This window comes from Lampris incognitus, chromosome 4, assembly GCF_029633865.1.
Source record: "Lampris incognitus isolate fLamInc1 chromosome 4, fLamInc1.hap2, whole genome shotgun sequence".
NCBI classification, from domain to species: Eukaryota; Metazoa; Chordata; class Actinopteri; order Lampriformes; family Lampridae; genus Lampris; species Lampris incognitus.
Window position 1 is genome coordinate 55,151,062 of NC_079214.1, and position 18,146 is coordinate 55,169,207.

Consider the following 18,146-nt stretch of genomic DNA (forward strand, 5'->3'; position numbering starts at 1 on the left):
AGGGGTTATTTATAATAGACGCCGTCGTCTACTACGCCCGGTGACATTCGGTCCCCCCTCCCCTCCTTGAGAAGAGATAAAAGGAAGGGCTTTTTTTTTGGTATCCATTACAAGAAGTAAGCCCAGGGCTACGGAGCCAGCAGCTAATCTCCCCCCCTGACTCAAAGGCTCCCACAATCAACACAAAAGCATTAAAACTACAACAGTTTGACAACAGTCAAGTACAAGAGCGAGCAACCGGAGGGAGGCTCTCGCTAGCTAGTCGCTCCTAGGCCCTCGGCTCCACTTCTCAGGTGTCTCCTTCTATGCAGGTATGTGTTACCATAATAGAATAGTTAAGAGGGCCTCTTGTTGAGGGCCCTTCCCCTCTGTCTCGGCACACTGACTCCAGAGTGAACAGGGGTGCCTGGCTGATTAAGCACAGTCTTGTTAGAGTCAGTATTGCACAATGGAAACTGTCATGCGGCTTGTAATGTGTAATTGAACTTGGAGCCATTTTGCTTGAGAATATTCAGACCCGACTTGATTGGGTTTCACTCGGAAAAAGAAAGCCCTGCAGATATCCCGCGTACTGTTTGCTCGGAGCCTCTTTCCTTTCTCTTTTTCTTTTTTTTGGGGGGGAAAACAGTGAGTTTAGGCTGGGGAGTGCGTCATGGTTTTGCTTTTCCCAAAAGACTTCATGTCCACTACAGTTGCACCCTTCTGCACAAAAAGTCCACAAAACCACAACACCTTTTCTCTCTCTCTCTCTCTCTCTCTCTCTCTCTCTCTCTCTCTCTCTCTCCCTCCCTCTCTCTCTCTCTCTCTCTCTCTCTCTCTCTCTCTCTCTCTCTCTCTCTCTCTCACACACACACACACACACACCCTTTTTCTCCCAAAGTCCACCCTGCCCCTGGTTGGGACTTTTTGTCCTCTGGAACTTTCATTATGTGAAGTAGATAAAAATACAGCACCCTGTGAATTTATGACTCCTTCACAGTTGCCATTGAAAATATGAACTTTTCAGACGTTCGCTCTGACAGCAGAGTAAGAAAACAGAGCAACCGCAGAGTTTATACAAAGTCACCGCAACAGAGAGGCCTGCAGTCACTGTACTCCCACTTACAGGCTCTCGGGATTAAGGCTCAGACACACTATGCTGTCATCTGCTCGCACACACACACACACACACACACACACACACACGCACAAACACACATACAGTACATATACACATATTCACATATAGTGTTACATGAGCTTACATACACAGTCATACACACACATGTAGACACACACATAGACTGAGAATATTTGTACACACCCACACCCACATGCCCAAACATTCACATGTAGCATTAGCATTCATATAACCCCCACCCACCCACCACACACATCTATTACATCCTCTTGGATATACTTTTCCTGTTTATTGACTGTGTCAGCTTTAAAGGACAGCCTGTATATCTTAGCCTTGTCCAGTCTAAACCTCCTCGGCCCATCTCCACCTCAGCCACCAGTGACGCATCCCTTTAAACACTGGGCCGTTTCTCCAGCGCGGACCAATGACTCAATGATAATGATAGTATTGACTGTTTTATAGACAGTTATAATTAAACTCATCTAAACCTTCATTCTTAGGAGTTTATGTCTCTCGCCACCGCTCCCTTTCTCTCTCTTACACCCCCCCACCCCACCCCATGACAGCTGCTTTTCCCTGGAAAGTGCCTCTTTTCTCAGACGATAATCTATTGCCGTCCTCCCAGCGCTTACATGTAGCTACATGGTGAGTCAGCGCTGTAATTCCGTCATTAGCTGGATAATGTGTGTGCTGTCTGTGTGTTAAAGCTCTAAGTGCCAGCTTTGGTGTGACCCTGGGGCAGCCCGTGGGATTGACTGATGCCAGTCTACCCGTCAAGCGTCAACCGTCGTCACCTGGTTCCTGCAAGGAGGCCTGCTGCAGCATGGTTTGGCTTTGGCTGAAGTGTAAGGCCTTAAAACAAGTTAATCTGTGGTAGAACATATATGTGAATGTCGCCCCTGCCACAACCCCCCCTTGCCATAATCCCTGATGCATATAAAATGTTGCTCCTATCCATGCTATATCCAGCATTTGAGAAAGATGACAACTACTGGCGACATGACAAATAGTTCGTTAAAACTATAGTTACATCAAGGACAGGTATGCTAGGGTTAATACTCCTATCTGTACCCCTGACCAAGGCCATGGAAGAAGAAGTGGAGCTGCATGGCGGCTGCACACTGCTCCTAGCACAGGATGGGTTAAATGCAGAGGATGAATTACATTGTATGTATGTACAACAACAACAACAACAACAATACTACTACTACTAATAATAATGATACATTTTATTTGTGGGCGCCTTTCAGAGCACTCAAGGACACCTTACTGAACACAATTAAAAAAACAAGCAGCACTTTATCACACAGCATAAAATCAAAACAAAGCAGGGTAGACAATAGAAAGTTAATGCAACAGATAAGCATACAATCATCCATCATCTGCACAAAACTCAATGAAGCGTGGATCAGACTGAATTTGCCGGTTTGAAAAGGAAACAATGGTAATGAAATGGTCTTCTTCTTCTTCCTCTTCTTCTTCTTCTTCTTCTTCTCCTTCTCCTTCTCCTTCTCCTCCGTCTTCTTCTTCTTCTCCTCCTCCTCCTCCTCCTCCTTCTTCTTCTTCTTCTTCATAAAGAACAACTTTCTGTACAAGTGTGCGTGGTGTATATGGTAATATTATTTTGTTATTGCAAAACGTGGTTAGATTCAAATAATCTCTCATTAGTTTGCAAGAGTGCATTAGCCAGATGGATAAAACAAATGCAACAGACACTGCCTTGCTTTTCTTTTGTTTTTCTTTCTTTTTATACAGATAACGCACGCTTGAATGTTTATCAACTGAAAACAAAGCAATCGAAAGCTCCTCACTTCCTGACACTCCACCTCTCTTCTGTCCTGATGAACTTGTTGACCTTGTCGGGTGGCATTCAACAGTCTCTGACACAGGGTTCAAACCGGCACACAGCAACACCAAACCACTTCCAGCCTCCCCAGTCGGCCTGCACATAGGGAGCGCTCCGCAAGCTGCCTGCCAGAGAGAGAGACACCTCTAAATCATAAGTGGAATTACAGTAAAACACGGCTTTTATTGCCCCAGTACCTTAAGATACACAGGGAGACACACAGCCAAATTGATAAAACATGCCTCTGCTCAGTCCCCACCTGTCTTTTTCCAATAACAAACCCACACAATTAAGTTCTAAACTCTTCCATAAATCTCTGAGGACGCTCGTTTAAAGAGTCCCTCCGGGCAGGCACACATTTGCTTTTGATTGCACAGTGTGGGAAGCCGGTTTTGGAAAGAGAGCCAAGAGAGATACTGTAGAAGCACCTTCTGCTAGGTTTGTTTGATAGATAGATAGATAGATAGATAGATAGATAGATAGATAGATAGATAGATAGATAGATAGATAGATAGATAGATAGATAGATAGATAGATAGATAGATAGATAGATAGATAGATAGATAGACTCAAACGTCATCGTGAATCGAATATGAGCTCCTACCACCCCACAGCAAATCTCCACCTACATGTGAGATCAGTTGTTGTTGTTCATGTGGGAGCTAGCCCTGATCCCACAGCCTGTACACACCCATCACCCACCACCTGGGGCCCTGCCTCACCAACTGACTGGCTGACTGACTGACTGACTGACGACAGAATCTCACCTGACAAAAAAAGCCCCGGTGATTGATTACCTGGGCCCACCTGAGGGGAGTCCCAGTGCACCAGTGACTGTGGGTCCCAAGCGGATGCACCCTCCCTGGGCTTCTCCACCTGATTCCCCGGGGCAGATTCCCCCCATGCTTGGATCTGTGTGGTCATCACCATCGCCACATGTATAGACACAAACGATCACTAACATCGTCGGATCAACCTCTGACACATGCAGTACAACCCCAGGGCCAGGAAAATTAATTACACCCTAAATAATTTGCCCTTTGAGGGATGTGTCTAGAGCTTGAAAGGGGCCCATTGACAGAGCAGCCCTAAGAAACAACCACGGGCTATTGAGAAATAAGATTTCGCCTCATTAAAAATAAATCGGGGGGCATTTTAAACCCTGCCAGAGCCAACCCAATTGCACTAAGTAAAGGACAATTAGCTCAGAATAGAGCTGAATCAATTCCTTTCTTCCGATTTTTTTTCTTCTTCCTCCTCTTTTCCCCCCTCCTCTTACTCTGTTGTTGCTTTATTTTAGCACCATAATGAATGCTGGGAGAGGAATGCATAAACCAGGATTCTTGGAAGAAGAGACAGACAAACCCCCCATCTTGCTCTTAGCTATGTCTGGATTGCTTTCTGCGCTGAGATAGGAGTCAACATGTTTAGCGACATCAAAAGAAAACCTGATACCTTAAGTATAAGAAGATTAACACTTGCAGTGATCTTGAGCTTAGGCTTCTCCAGGACTTTCAACACACTGTGCCAGAAGGGACAATTACCGATGAATTGGCACCAACATCTCCCGGTTATTTAACAAAATCTGGCACAGTGTATAAGCTCTCGTCCTTAAGACTTCCTTTCAAGTCTGGCCCTGGTATCACAAGGCTAACAGATTGGGAAATGTGACGAGAGCCGGGGAATCTGCAGGAGCACAGTGGAAAAGGAGCAGGAAGTGAGGAAAGAAAGAGTGACAGAACGAACGAAAGAAAGAGACAGAAAGAAGGAAATAAAGAAACACTGATCATATCGTCCTCAGAAAAAATACATTCATATATATATATATATATATATATATATATATATATGGGTGTGTTGCTGTGTGCCTTACTGTATCAATATGACAACTTTAGCAAGGGAGCAAGGTGGAAAAGTGGGAAACCGGAGACCCGGAGGCAAAGATGTATGCGACGCACACACACATAAACACATGTTCAAACACACACGGGAATTTTGCATGAAACATTCATTTTACTCTTCTAGTAAATATTTCATATTATATATAGCATGGTGAATATTTTGACTTATTTAGAGAACATTTCAATGTTGCAACATCTAAAACACAAGAGGACACATGCGTGTACAGACTCACACCTACATACACACACACACACACACCCAGCCTGGGCTACAGCACCTCTGAGAGATGTAACATTGCCACAAGCTCTCTGCTAATCCTTACCTCCAGCACCGCGCACTCACCGCAGGACAAGCCCGGGTTTATAAAGTACACTGCTCTTTACACATATATCACTCCCTATTAGCCCAAAGTACATACTGTGGGCTTGTATGTACAACCATGTTGTACAGGGGATGTAATCCACCTGTCAGAGGGGGATAGGGAGGAAGAAGCCACAGGGGGGGAAGTCACGGGGGAAGCTCCCCAGGGTGAGATGTTCTCCCCCCTGCGGGAGGCTCTGTCAGCGTCCCCGCTTCTCACCGACCCCCGGAAGAATCGCCGAGGAAGCTCCATCCCGCTAACTTGGGCTTGTGCTGTCAGGCGGAATCCTTGCAGCTCCAGTTTTTCCTCTCTTTTTTGGGGGGGAGGGATTATTTATCTGGAAAGTTTCTACGGTCATTTATGCTGGACCTCCATGCCTGCAACAGCTGTAAGAAACCCATCGTGCCACGCTGAAACATAAGGGCCTACGGGGATCGGGGAGGAGATAAACAGGTTCTTTATAAATCCCTGGAAAAAAAAGAAAAGAGAAAGTACACGTCTTGGAGATATGTGCTTTTAGTCTGTCAGCACAGACACACTTCCGAGTCATCGGTATCCAGATGGCACGTGCTGATCTGTTGAGATGGAGGTGGGAATAATGACTCGACCTGAAAAGCAGGAAGTGTGTTTTCTGATCTAGGATACGGCGAGATCGTCACGGCCTACTGTGTGTGTGTGTGTGTGTGTGTGTGTGTGTGTGTGTGTGTGTGTGTGTGTGTGTGTGTGTGTGTGTGTGTGTGTGTGTGTGTGTGTGTGTGTGTGTGTGTGGGTAGGATAGACATTCTGTAAGCTCTCAGAAACTGACAGTATTTCGGAAATTGTTTCCAAATAGTAGCCCATAGGCCTCAAACATCAATCTCGACATGTTGTACAAATAAATCTGTAATAAATGGTTGTGTGTGAATGTGCATGTGTGTAGTGTGAGTGTGTGTGTGTGTGTGCGCGTGTGTGTGCGTCATCTGTCAGCCCTGGTGCAAAAATAGGCGTTGCTAGTCTACATCTTGTGGTTCTCCACACACACATACACACACACACACACACACACACACGCACACACCCGCCCGCAAACGCTAACCCTGAATTATCATCACTCGGCTAGATTATAGAGCACAACTATTTCTGAGTGATTTATTCGTATTTAACTTGGTTGCAGCAACAGCGGGTCATTGGCTTTAACAGGCCCGAGTGGATGCCGGCGCATGCGCCGTGTATTAAAACTCCCCGCCTGCATTTTTAACAAACCCCCGTCAGCCATCTGACAACACAACTCCGAGACGCGGGAAAAGACACCAGGTGACAAGACAAGAGGCGCCGGGTCTGACGGCCGCCTTGGGATACCCGTGATCGGCGTCAGACTCCGGCGCGTCTCCGCGGCCTTCGGGACGAGCGGTGGGTGTGTGGGGGGGGGGGGGGGGGTGAAGGGTTTCGTCGCCGGGTTTTTTTGGGAGAAACCCCCTGCAGTCGTCAGCGCGCTGCCGTTCGTTCCTCCAGCCTCTCCGGGGCGGCTGTGACGGATCGACGGCGGGGACGTGACCTGAAACAAGCGGCTGTTTGATCATCTCCGCGCCGCTTTCATTCTGTCACCGAGATCTCTGCAGGATCGCTTAATATTAAAGAGGATTTCCGCATTATTAAAAGGGGGGGATGGGCGTGCCGGTGCATTATACATCAGTAACGCCGAGCGACAACACTTATTTGGGGAGTTGGCTAATGACTGAGGGGGAGACCGAGATATTGTGAGGACTCGCGAGGAGGGTATACCCTGGGTCTTGGAGGGGTTTGACATGTGCTTGTGTGCGCGTGCGTGTGAGTGAGCACCAGTGAACCTACAACTATTAAGTGCAGGCATTAGAAAAAATATTTGGATTCAAATGGTGTCCCCTCTCAAGACCCGAGGGGTAAAAAGTGCATGTGCCATGGTTTGTGTCATTGTGTGTGTGCGTGTGCATGCATGCGTGCATGTGTGTATGTGTGTGGGGAGGGCGCGTGCATATGTGTGTGTATGTGTGTGTGGGGGGTGCCTGCACGTGTGTGTGTGTATGTGTGTGTGCGTGTGTGTGCATGCACATGTGTGTGTGTGTGTGTGCATGCACATGTGTGTGTGTGTGTGTGTGTGTGTGTGTGTGTGTGTGTACACACCAGTGGACCTATGACTATTAATTGCAGGTGTTAAAAATGCTTTGGCCTCAAATGGCGTCCCCTCTCAAGACCCAAGGGGTTAAAAGTGCGTGTGCCATTGTTTGTGTGTCACTGTGTCATTGTGTGTGTGTGCGTGCATGTTTGCATGCACATGTGTGCGCGTGCATGCATATGTGTGTGTGTGTGTGTGTGTTCATGCATCTGGAGGGGCGTGTTTAAGTTGAATATGGCCACATTATAGTAGAATAAATAGAACAACCACATAATATGTGTATTCTTTGTGTATGGGACAGATACTAGATACCGAGAGGATCCATCTACATCACTTTGAGGAGGTGAACGTGTGTCTGGTGTATTACCCATATGCAGACACACACACACACACACACACACACACACACACACACACACACACACACACACACACACACACACACACACACACACACACACAGGCGAAACTCAGAGCTCTCCCGACACCTCATTAAGTTAGACATTGCCCAAACCCAAACAAATTTAAAACAATAAGAGGGTTTGGCAGGAGCAGACTGCTCCAGTCATTACTCTGGCCCCAACGACAGCTCGCCCTGCTCACCTCATCTGTCTGCGCCCCATAAAGACCTGCCTTATGGGCACCTGACCCCCCCCCCCGGACCCCTTCCCACACCCCGCATCATCCGCCCCTTCGACGTCTCGGAACCTCTCTCGACATTTACATTTAGATCGGGGCCGCCGACGCCCCTACCCGGGGCAACCTGGGGCGTGTGCCACGACGCACGTGTAAGAGGATATTCTAACGTTCAAACCAGTGATAAGAAAGACCAGGATCCAGCCATCCAGACACTTGATATAATACTCCCGCGATGATCCTGGTCCTTTAATGATCCTACATGATAGAGACGACAACCTAACCTGCTAACCTCCTCGTGCCACTCGCCACCATCACCCAACCCGCTCCACGACCTTTCTCCAAAGGTCGCTCTTTTTATGGCTTCGCTGATTTATGAGGTAGTATACAGTGGATATTGATAGGATATACGGGAGAGAGAGGGGGGGGAGGGTGTTGGGAGTACATGATATGCTCCTAAACTGTGTCACCGGGACGCCCTCTCCACGTTCCTCACATCTGTTTGTCTCCGTCGCCTTTTGTTGGTGTTGCTTTGGCCCGCAGTGTGTGTGTGTGTGTGTGTGTGTGTGTGTGTGTGTGTGTGTGTGTGTGTGTGTGTGTGTGTGTGTGTGTGTGTGCACACGCAGAGGTCGCCACCCATGTATATAGGGTGAGGTGTGTGCACACACACACGCATGCATGCAACCTTTCTCCACTTCTCTCTTTAAACACCCCCCCCCCCACACACACACACACCCATGCACACATGCATGCAGCCTCTCTCCTGTCTAACGCTCCTCCGCTGCTTGCTGTACACTCGCCGGTTTAGCCAGAATTTACGCAGCCGAGCCACGGCGTCTCCATTAATTGCTGAAAGTGACACCGTGCACGGCTATTACACGATTACGACATGACAGCTCTCGTTTTTCACCATTAAGAAGTGAACGGGGCCTGTGCACGGCTGCGGCGGCAGCCAGGCAGGGTGTCAGAGAAGAGGAAGGCGGGGGAGGGGGAGGGGGTTTAGGGAGGGAGGCAGCAGGCCTTATCCTGTGAGGAGTGGCGGAGGGGGGTGGGGGAGGACACAGTATGGGGTACTTAGGTTGCTAATGTGTCGGCATGACACCGAGGTGGCATGAAGACTACACCAACCTGGCAGAGCTGCACACCTGTCGCCGGGGAAACCGCACTCAAGTCAGTCAGCAGGAGCAGCAGCAGCAGCAGCGATGGGCGGAACAAGATGGCCATCGCCACACGGACGTCACGTGAAAAGCGCGGAGTTGCTTTTGTTCCTCCGTCATGGCGGAGATGCACACAGGCGATGGTCCAGCATCCGGAAAGGCTTTAGAAAGTGACCTGGTAGTCAGGGCTCCCACGATGCCAGAGTTTGGTTTGACATGGCGAGTGCAAGTCAAAATGTGTGCGCGTCCGGGTAGCGTATAGCGGTCTATTCCGCTGCCTACCAACACGGGGATCGCCGGTTCGAATCCCCGTGTTCCCCCCGGCTTGGTCGGGCGTCCCCGCGGACGCAACTGGCCGTGTCTGCTGGTGGGAAGCCGGATGTGGGTATGTGTCCTGGTCGCTGCACTAGCGCCTCCTCTGGTGGGTCGGGGCGCCTGTTCGGGGGGGGACTGGGGGCGGGGGTAGCGTGATCCTCCCACGCGCTACGTCCCCCTGGCGAAACTCCTCACGGTCAGGTGACAAGAAGCGGCTGGCGACTCCACGTGTATCGGAGGAGGCACGTGGTAGTCTGCAGCCCTCCCCAGATCGGCAGAGGGGGTGGAGCAGCGACCGGGACAGCTCGGAAGAGTGGGGTAATTGGCCAGATATAATTGGGCAGAAGGGGGGGTGGGGTTATGGTAGAGAGAAAAGTGCGGTGTTGGCTAAGGAACACGTTCTCCACACTCCAGTGGCTGGTTGGACACCCAAAGCAAGCGAAGAAAGACCTTGACTGATTCACCACAGTCACCTCTAACCAGGTTCATACCGTCCTCCTGTCCCAAAATTATCATCGCCATGTAATGGCGTCGTTAGCTTCTCACCTTTGAGTACAGTTATGAGAGAAAATAGATCCGGCTCGCCCGTTCTATTAATTGCCTGTTTGAAGCAAAGACGTCAGGGCGGTATGGATTTTCTGCCAGGCGAGGTGTGTGTGGCTGTCCCTCTCCTGATGAGAGAGGATTGTAGGGGGGCAGAGAGGATGTGAATAATGCATTACAAGGTATGAGCCTGGTAAGGAGCCGGGGCTGCGGGAATTTAAAGGCATTTGTGTTTGTCACACAAATCAGGACGTCTCACCGTGCTCTGAGGCAAATCCGAACCGAAGGCTGGGAGCGGAGGATGACACCACCTCTTACACACAACTCAGGCCTGGGAGGAAGCAGGGATCTGTGTGTGTGGGGGCGTGTGCGTGCGTGTGTGTGTGTGTGTGTGTGTGTGTGTGTGTGAGAGAGAGAGAGAGTGACCGAGTGAGTGTGTGTGTGTGTGTGAGAGAGAGAGAGAGAGAGAGAGTGAGTGTGCGTGCGTGTGTGTGTGTGTGAGAGTGAATGAATGAATGAGTGAATGAGTGTGTGTGTACATGTGTGTGAGAGAGTGAGTGAGTGAATGTGTGTGTGTAAGAGTGAGTGAATGAGTGTGTGAGTGTGTATTTATGTGAGAGAGTGAGTGAGTGAGTGAATGAGAGTGAGTGAGTGTGTATGTATGTATGTGTGTGAGTGAGTGAGTGTGTGTATGTATGTGTGTGTGAGTGAGTGACTGTGTGTATGTGTGTGTGAGTGAGTGAGTGAGTGAGTGAGTGAGTGAAAGAGTGAGTGAGTGGTTGAGTGTGTGTGTATGTGTGTGAATGAGTGAGTGAGTGAGTGTGTGTGTATGTGTGTGAGAGTGAGTGAATGAGTGTGAATGAGTGAGTGAGTTAGTGAGTGAGTGAGTGTGTGTGAGTGGTTGAGTGTGCGTGTATGTGTGTGAATGAGTGAGTGTGTGTGTATGTGTGTGAGAGTGAGTGAGTGAATGAGTGTGAATGAGTGAGTGAGTGAGTTAGTGAGTGAGTGTGTGTGTATGTGTGTGAGTGAGTGAATGAGTGAGTGAGTTAGTGAGTGAGTGTGTGAGTGTGTGTATGTGTGTGAGTGAGTGAGTGAGTGAGTGAGTGAGTGAGTGAGTGTGAGTGTATGCGCGTGAATGAGTGAGTGAGTGGGGAGTGAGTGAGGGAGTGAGTGAGTGTGTGTGTGTGTGAGTGTGTGTGTGTCGGGGGGGCACAGAGATATGGTGGAAAGAGAGAGAGAGAGAGAGAGAGAGAGAGAGAGAGAGAGAGAGAGAGAGAGAGAGAGAGAGAGAGAGAGGGAGGGAGGGAGGGAGAGAGAGAGAGATGGAGAGAGCGAGATGGACGAAACAAAGCAAGCGCAAGGCAGAAACCGAGAGGAAGCGGGCGCTTGTGTGCATGTATATGTGTGTATTACATATCATGAGAGGAAGCGGGACGGGAGAAGAAACGACAGGGCGGAGTGATAAAGATAGGAAGATAAAAATACGCAGAGAGCAATGGAGCCCTTTCCGGAAGCGATCAAACACCGCCGAGGTGTTCAGCAAGAGAAAGGGACGAGCGTGGCTGAATGAATCAGACGCACAGCTCGGTATAAAATACACGCCGACGCTCACCTCACACCGGGGTATAAATAGCTGCTTGTTGACTTGAATTTCCAGAGGCTATGCATAGTAATGGCGTCTCCGGCAAGACTTCCGGCATTATTTAACAACTTACACGAGACGGGCCGGGTTATTTACAGTGGGGTGCGGGAGTTGGCAGCTTTGCTTCGACAGGGCACGTGACGGTGGCTGACAAACACTGCGTGCTGCCGGGATCGAATCTGCGGACCTTTAGGTTAAAGCAAAGCAGAGCTTCTTCTTTTCCCCAGCCTACTTGACATCTCCAACTTCCTGCATCGTGATAAAACGAGTTCTTTCCCACACAGATTGCAAAGTAAGACGTGACACACTTTAATGCCGCGCGCTGCTGAGAGTCCTTCTCACGCGCCCGCACTTACGGATGAGACCCATGCAAAGGTCAGACATGGCGGCGATAAGAGCCATTGACCCTGGCACAGGGGGAGATTCTCATCCTTCCTAGCATGCCTTACTGCTCTGTGGCTTGTCTGTCAGAGGTCTGAGTGTGCGTGCGCGCGCGTGCGTGTGCATGCGTGTGTGTGAAGCCAGGGTCAGCTCTGGTGTAAGGCACTAAGGCGTGTCTGAGGTCGTCCGGCAGCTGCGATTGGCCCCTAAAATGCTCCCCCTGCCCCGTCCGGGGTGAACGGGGGATGGAAGGGGGGGGTGTATGGGGGGGGTAGTGGTGGTGTTGGCAGAGGGGGTGTTCCTGTCAGTGATGAAGGGGTGCAGAGGTGCGGACAGACAGTGAGCAGAGTCTCTCACACACACGGCGAGCCGCGATTTTCTCGGCCCTCTCTTCAGCCTTCCCTGTGGATGTCGGCGGTACTGCACACGGTGATTTCAATCCAAACATGAATATATCAACTGTAGAGAACCTTGCAGCGTTATGTTTGTACTGACCTGCATTCCGTACTTACGGGGTAGTCACATGATCGTGCAGCCTAATGGCGGCGTTATATACACAGCTGCACGCCAGTACACCGCACCTTAGTTCCCCCTGCAAGGATTATTAGATGTGAAGCCTTGACGCCAACACTGCCTCCATGCCAGTCACCCCACATCAGCTGAAACAGCACACGGCGGGGTTCCACCGCGCAGCCGTTCTCTCAACGGATTCGAACCGGCGGCTTTCTCACCGCAGGACTGGCTCTCCGCGGATTGAAAACTTCGCTACCCCGCCCCGGCGGATCACGATAACAGCCATCGCCGGGGCAAATATGTAGAAAATGTGGGATCTATCTTGAGTAGTTTCCTGCCTGGCCAGTGAATGAGGTTTGTGTGTCGCTCGCAGCAACGCCGCGGAGGCTCTGCAGCTCAGCTGAGGCCGGCAGACACATACCAGACCTTCATTTAGAGGGCCGTGTCAGGGGTTAAGTGGTCATGGAAAAGGAGGGATGGAGCCTCCGCCGCCGCCGCCGCCGAACTTATTGTCTAACATAGTTTTCTTCTCGACAGCTGCTCGGAGGCGGATCCGGATTTGGGAGGGAGGGAGGGAGGGTGGGAGGCTCGGCCGCTCGGGGGCCGCGGCGCTCGCAGCTGAACCTCGGGCTGCATTATAAGCTCACGGCCGCTTAAATTACACCGCAGCGAGAAGTAGCGCCCTGCATCACTGACTATATGAGCATGCCAACGGCGGCGCAAGCCCCCGGCGCTGCGGCGGCGGGGGCTTGTTTGCGAGGGAGAGGGGGAGAAACGCAAAGAGAGGAGCAACGGGGAGGGAGCGAGTGGGATCAAATTGTGTGGCATAAAGGGGGAGTCTTATGCAGGTGTGTGCGTGTGGGGGGGGTGTGAGGGGTGTATTTGGGGGTTAGAGAAAGGCTGCCAGCGAGGAGCAAAGACGGGAGCCTACGCGGTTTTGTCGGAGGAGGAGGCGCTCATCCACGACCTGGCAACAGGCCACGGGATTCAAACCCGGGCGTTTTGTCTGAACCCGGCGTCGCCAACACGTGTTAACGACATGTTGGGGGGAAGAAGGAGTGGGAGAGAGGGAGGAAAGTTGTTGAGGAGGCGGGGGAGAGGGCAGGGGGAGAATGGGAGAGGTCGGGGGGGGGGGGGTCGCAGGTAGATTTTAAGTTCTCCGTCGTTGTTGACGACAGGAATTGCTGCGTCCCCCTCGACTCGCGAGACATCCAGACTCCCGGCACTTCTATGTTATGGCAAAACCAAAAATCCTAAACAAGCACAAAAAAAGAAAGAAAAAAAGGAAAAAGTTAGAAGAGATGGGGGGATGAGAGCGTACAGAGAGAGGAGGCACGGGAAGCTTTGAGGATGAGGCGAGGTGATGTATCGATCAGCCATTGACAAACACAATAGAAATTTTAGATGTGATGTGAGAGGCCCCCATCCATAATTTATCAGCGGGCCAAATGTGAGTGACGTGGGGTGTGGATGGAGGGGGAGCTCTGAGTATTGATTAGGGGGGGGGCGGAGGGGGAGTGCACGGAGAGAACGGGGCTCCGGAGAGAGAACCGGAGACAGAGTGAGAGAACGAGATGGGGGAGATGGAGAGAGCGAGATGGCCGAGGGAGGAGGTGTGGAGTGTGGTGGGGCAGATGGAGCACAGGAAAGCCATTAAGGACGGCAATAATACCAGACACCCGCAGACAACAGAGAGAAAGAGAGGGAGAGAGATAGAGAGAGGAAGAAGAGAAGCCAGAAGATGGGATGAAGAGAGACAGAGAGGTCACCTAGCCCCCCCCCGCCCCCTACACACACACAGACATAGACACAACCCTCCCTCCATCCCACCTCCCCCCCTTCTCTCGACCGCCCCAATCAATACAGCCATGTCCCAACATAAAATGCATGCTTTTGCTCTTAAGTAAAAGGTGTCTAAGATTTTTAAAAGCATTGATTTCGGGGACAGGTCGATAGAAATCAAGGCATATTTTCCTGTGCAAAGAGGGGTAATAACACCGGGCTGATAATAGCACAACAGAGGGGATTTTTGCCGAGTCTCCAAGGAGTGCGCCTGTCAGATTAAGACACTCCACCCCACCCTAGTAGAGGTCACGGCGAGCGGGGGGGGGGGGGGGTCGGTCGGGGATTCAAGATCTCCTCTCCACAAACTGCCCCGTCCTGACAAACGGGGGAGAACGAAGCAAGGAGACACTGGCAGCGGACTTCACCGGAGCATCTGCCAATAAGACTTGCACATTAACGTGAGGAGGACGCAGGCCGAAAGGAAAACGTTTTCACAGGCTCGGCCGGGAACCCAACACATCAGACACAGCAGAGACAGAAAGAGCCGATAATTTGTCTTGTGCAATGTTAACCACACGAAGCCAAATCTCACACACACACATGCACATGCACGCATGCACACGCACACACATACACACATGCACGTGTATGCACGCGCACGCGCACACACGCACACACGCATGCATGCACGCACACATTTTTCTTTCAAATAATTGTTTAAACTTCTTACTTTATGGTGTTATTGTGGTGAAATTGTTATGATATTTCCACAGCATATTTCTATTGACCCCCTCAATTATTATAACTATTTGGTTTGTGAGCTCCCCGTGAACCCTGCACGCAGAGGTGGGGCTGAGTGGGGAAGCGGACGAAGCAGAAAGGTTATGGATGGGTTCAAGTGGTTCGGGGGGGCGGGGGTGGGGGTGTTCCTCCAGTGTGGGCACCCGGGAGGCAGAGACAAACTCGCTGCCTTCGTCGGGGATGAGGCAGCACCGTGTGCTTGGCGTGAGCAGAGAGCCGAACCCCCGTGCGGCTACAACGCACGAGGCACGGAGAGGGGGGGGGGTAAACGCTAGACGGGGCTGAGGAAAAAACAAAATCATGTCCCGTAATTGAAAACAAAGCCAGTGCCCGCCACATGAAGGACAGTGCCAATGTGCATCCATGTGTCTCTTGTTGCTGCGCCAGTTAGCAGGGAAGCCACAAAATTGGGCTTTATAGACAATGGCAACGCGGCAGAGACCCTGGGCGGGGCTTCGCTCCGGAGACGCTCGTGTTTCCACCACTACAGAGACGCGTAATGAGTGACACGCAATCGCCACGGCACGTCGAATAAACAACATCTGGCTGACCTCAGACAGCTTCTCTCCCTCTCGCCTAACCCTTTGACCTTTCCGAGGGTCGTAAAGCACGGCTCCGTCGTTTGCAAAGTTAGACTGCGCAATTAGGGATGTTGGGTTTCCTCACATTATTGCGCCGGCGGCTCGAAAACACGGTGCGGCGGCGTTGCCTGTGGAGAGGGAAGGGATTTGGGTTGTCTTGCTTCCCGACACTTCACTAAGGATAGACACAGCGGCTACTGTGGTGGACCGATGACGTGACCCGACCCGTTCTAGACGGCGTCTTTAACCGCTAAGCCATACCGGCACCCCCCTCCTCCTCCCCAACAACACACATTTCAACAACACACATTTCAGCCTGTATTTTGGAGCAACGCTCATATTCAACATTTCATGGCCGGGGGATCTCGGAGTCAAGGCCCGACCCGCGTATCTCGGCGAGACACGCCGCGGAAAGGTCGCCGCGTCTGGTCCTGATTGGGCGCGATCCGTTTCCAGCAGCGGCACCGGAGAATGTGGGGAAATGTAAGCCGGCGGAGAGATAATCTGGTCACCTGATCCGGCGGAGGTGGAGGCGATGACAGCCGTGCTGTGCCTCCATGTGTCATACGATCATGAGTGCGCAGTCAAACGGCAGGTGACTGACTCGCCCCCCTCCTAACGGATGAGGAAGAGAAGGGGGTGGGGGGAGGAGAGGGGGGGATTTCACTGATACCGCATTTGTTATGATTATTTGTAAAAGCGGTCTGTAAATGGGTGACGAAAGAAGGGAGAGAGGGAGGGAAAGTGAAAGTGAGAAAAGAGAGGAGGGGGGGTGTTCCTCTGTTTTGTTCCTTAGGGGGGCTGGGAGGCTCTCTGCTGGCACTGCAGCGACACTGTCTGCAGCCAGCAGGTATGGAAACAGGGCGTGTGCGTGCGCGCGCGCGCGCGAGCGAGTGCGTACATAACAGCATAATCAATTACTGAAACCACTCAGCAAAGAGGGAACGGGATTTGCTCAACATGCCTCCCACCGCCCAGAAGAAGAGGCTGCACAAATAGCTTATGCGGACAACTTAAAGGAAGAACAAAGCGTCCCTCCTTCCTTTTGTGCGACGCAGACTTCCGGCACGCTGGTTCAATGGCCCGAGTTTTGTGTCTAAACAAAGCCAGATGACAGTCACCGGCGGAGGAGAGGAGGGGGGGGGGGCTGTGCCCGCGTAAAAAACACATCTATATTAATATCGTCTCCTTCCGCAGCCACCGACGATAACCGTCCAAAGCGGATGAAGGAGCGGGCGGAATGCTAACACCCTCATCAATGCAGATGTTATGCGGATGATTTAATCACGGGTCGAACAGATGTTTTTTTTTTCGGCTGCCCCCTTTCATTAAAAGCCCGCCCGCCGCAGTTGCAGGAATCAAAGATTATACCAGGAATTAGGATATGAAAAGCGTGTTAGCTCAATTAAGGAAATTAAATTGTGTACATTAGACGGGGCCCTTGTTCAACCAGCGGTGAGCGCCTCGCCGGCAAGGCTGGGGCATAATATAATCAGAGAATCGCGCGCGCGTCCACCCCCCCCCCTCCCCTAATTGAAATGCACTTAAAAAGGATCATGCTGACAAATGCGATTGTATTGAGGCGGTAATGTGCACACCTCCTCCCCGTCCTCGTTAAATCCAATGAAATTGAAATAGCCAGGGCCGCTGACAGCTTCCTGATATCATCAGCCGGCCGGACGGCCGGCCGCCGGCGGCACGTGCAAGCAAGTAGGAGGGGGGAGAAGAAGAAGAAGAAGAAGAAGAAGAAGAAGAAGAAGAAGAAGAAGAAGAAGAAGAAGAAGAAGAAGAAGAAGAAGAAGAAGAAAAAAACAGGTAATCAATTTACAGCAAGCTCATCAGGATGCGCCCACAACCAGCCACACCCCCAACCCCCCCCCCCCAAAAAAACCCCCAGCACCACTTACAACCCCCCTGTTAAGGCCACTTAAGGATCAGAACAAATGAAAAGGTAGCGTGTAGATAACAAGTCATCATAACCTTATCAGACGTGTCCTGCCAAGGCAGGATGCTTCTTACCTCCTCGAGCTCATCACAGGGGCAGACAGATGCTGCAGATCATCAACCACAGCGTGTCCACCCGCAGGCCTCATTAACACGGCTTTAAACATCATCAGAACACACACGCGCGCGCGCGCGCACACACACACACTAACATAATATGTCTGGCCCTCTTTAAAATGCAGGGTGGAATCGGTGATGCTGTACCAGCACACAGGCCTCCCCGGGAGTCCGACTCACAATCCACCGGACGACAACAGAGCAGACCGGGCGAGAGTGAGGAGTTACCCTGAGCGGGTAACCACCGGTTACCCTTTTTAAAACATGCGCGCGCTGCAGCTCAGCCTGCACATAGTTTAGGAGGTGCACAGGCGAGGATGTTGCCCACAGTTGTTCATAAATATTGCATTGGAATTGAAACAGCAGCATAG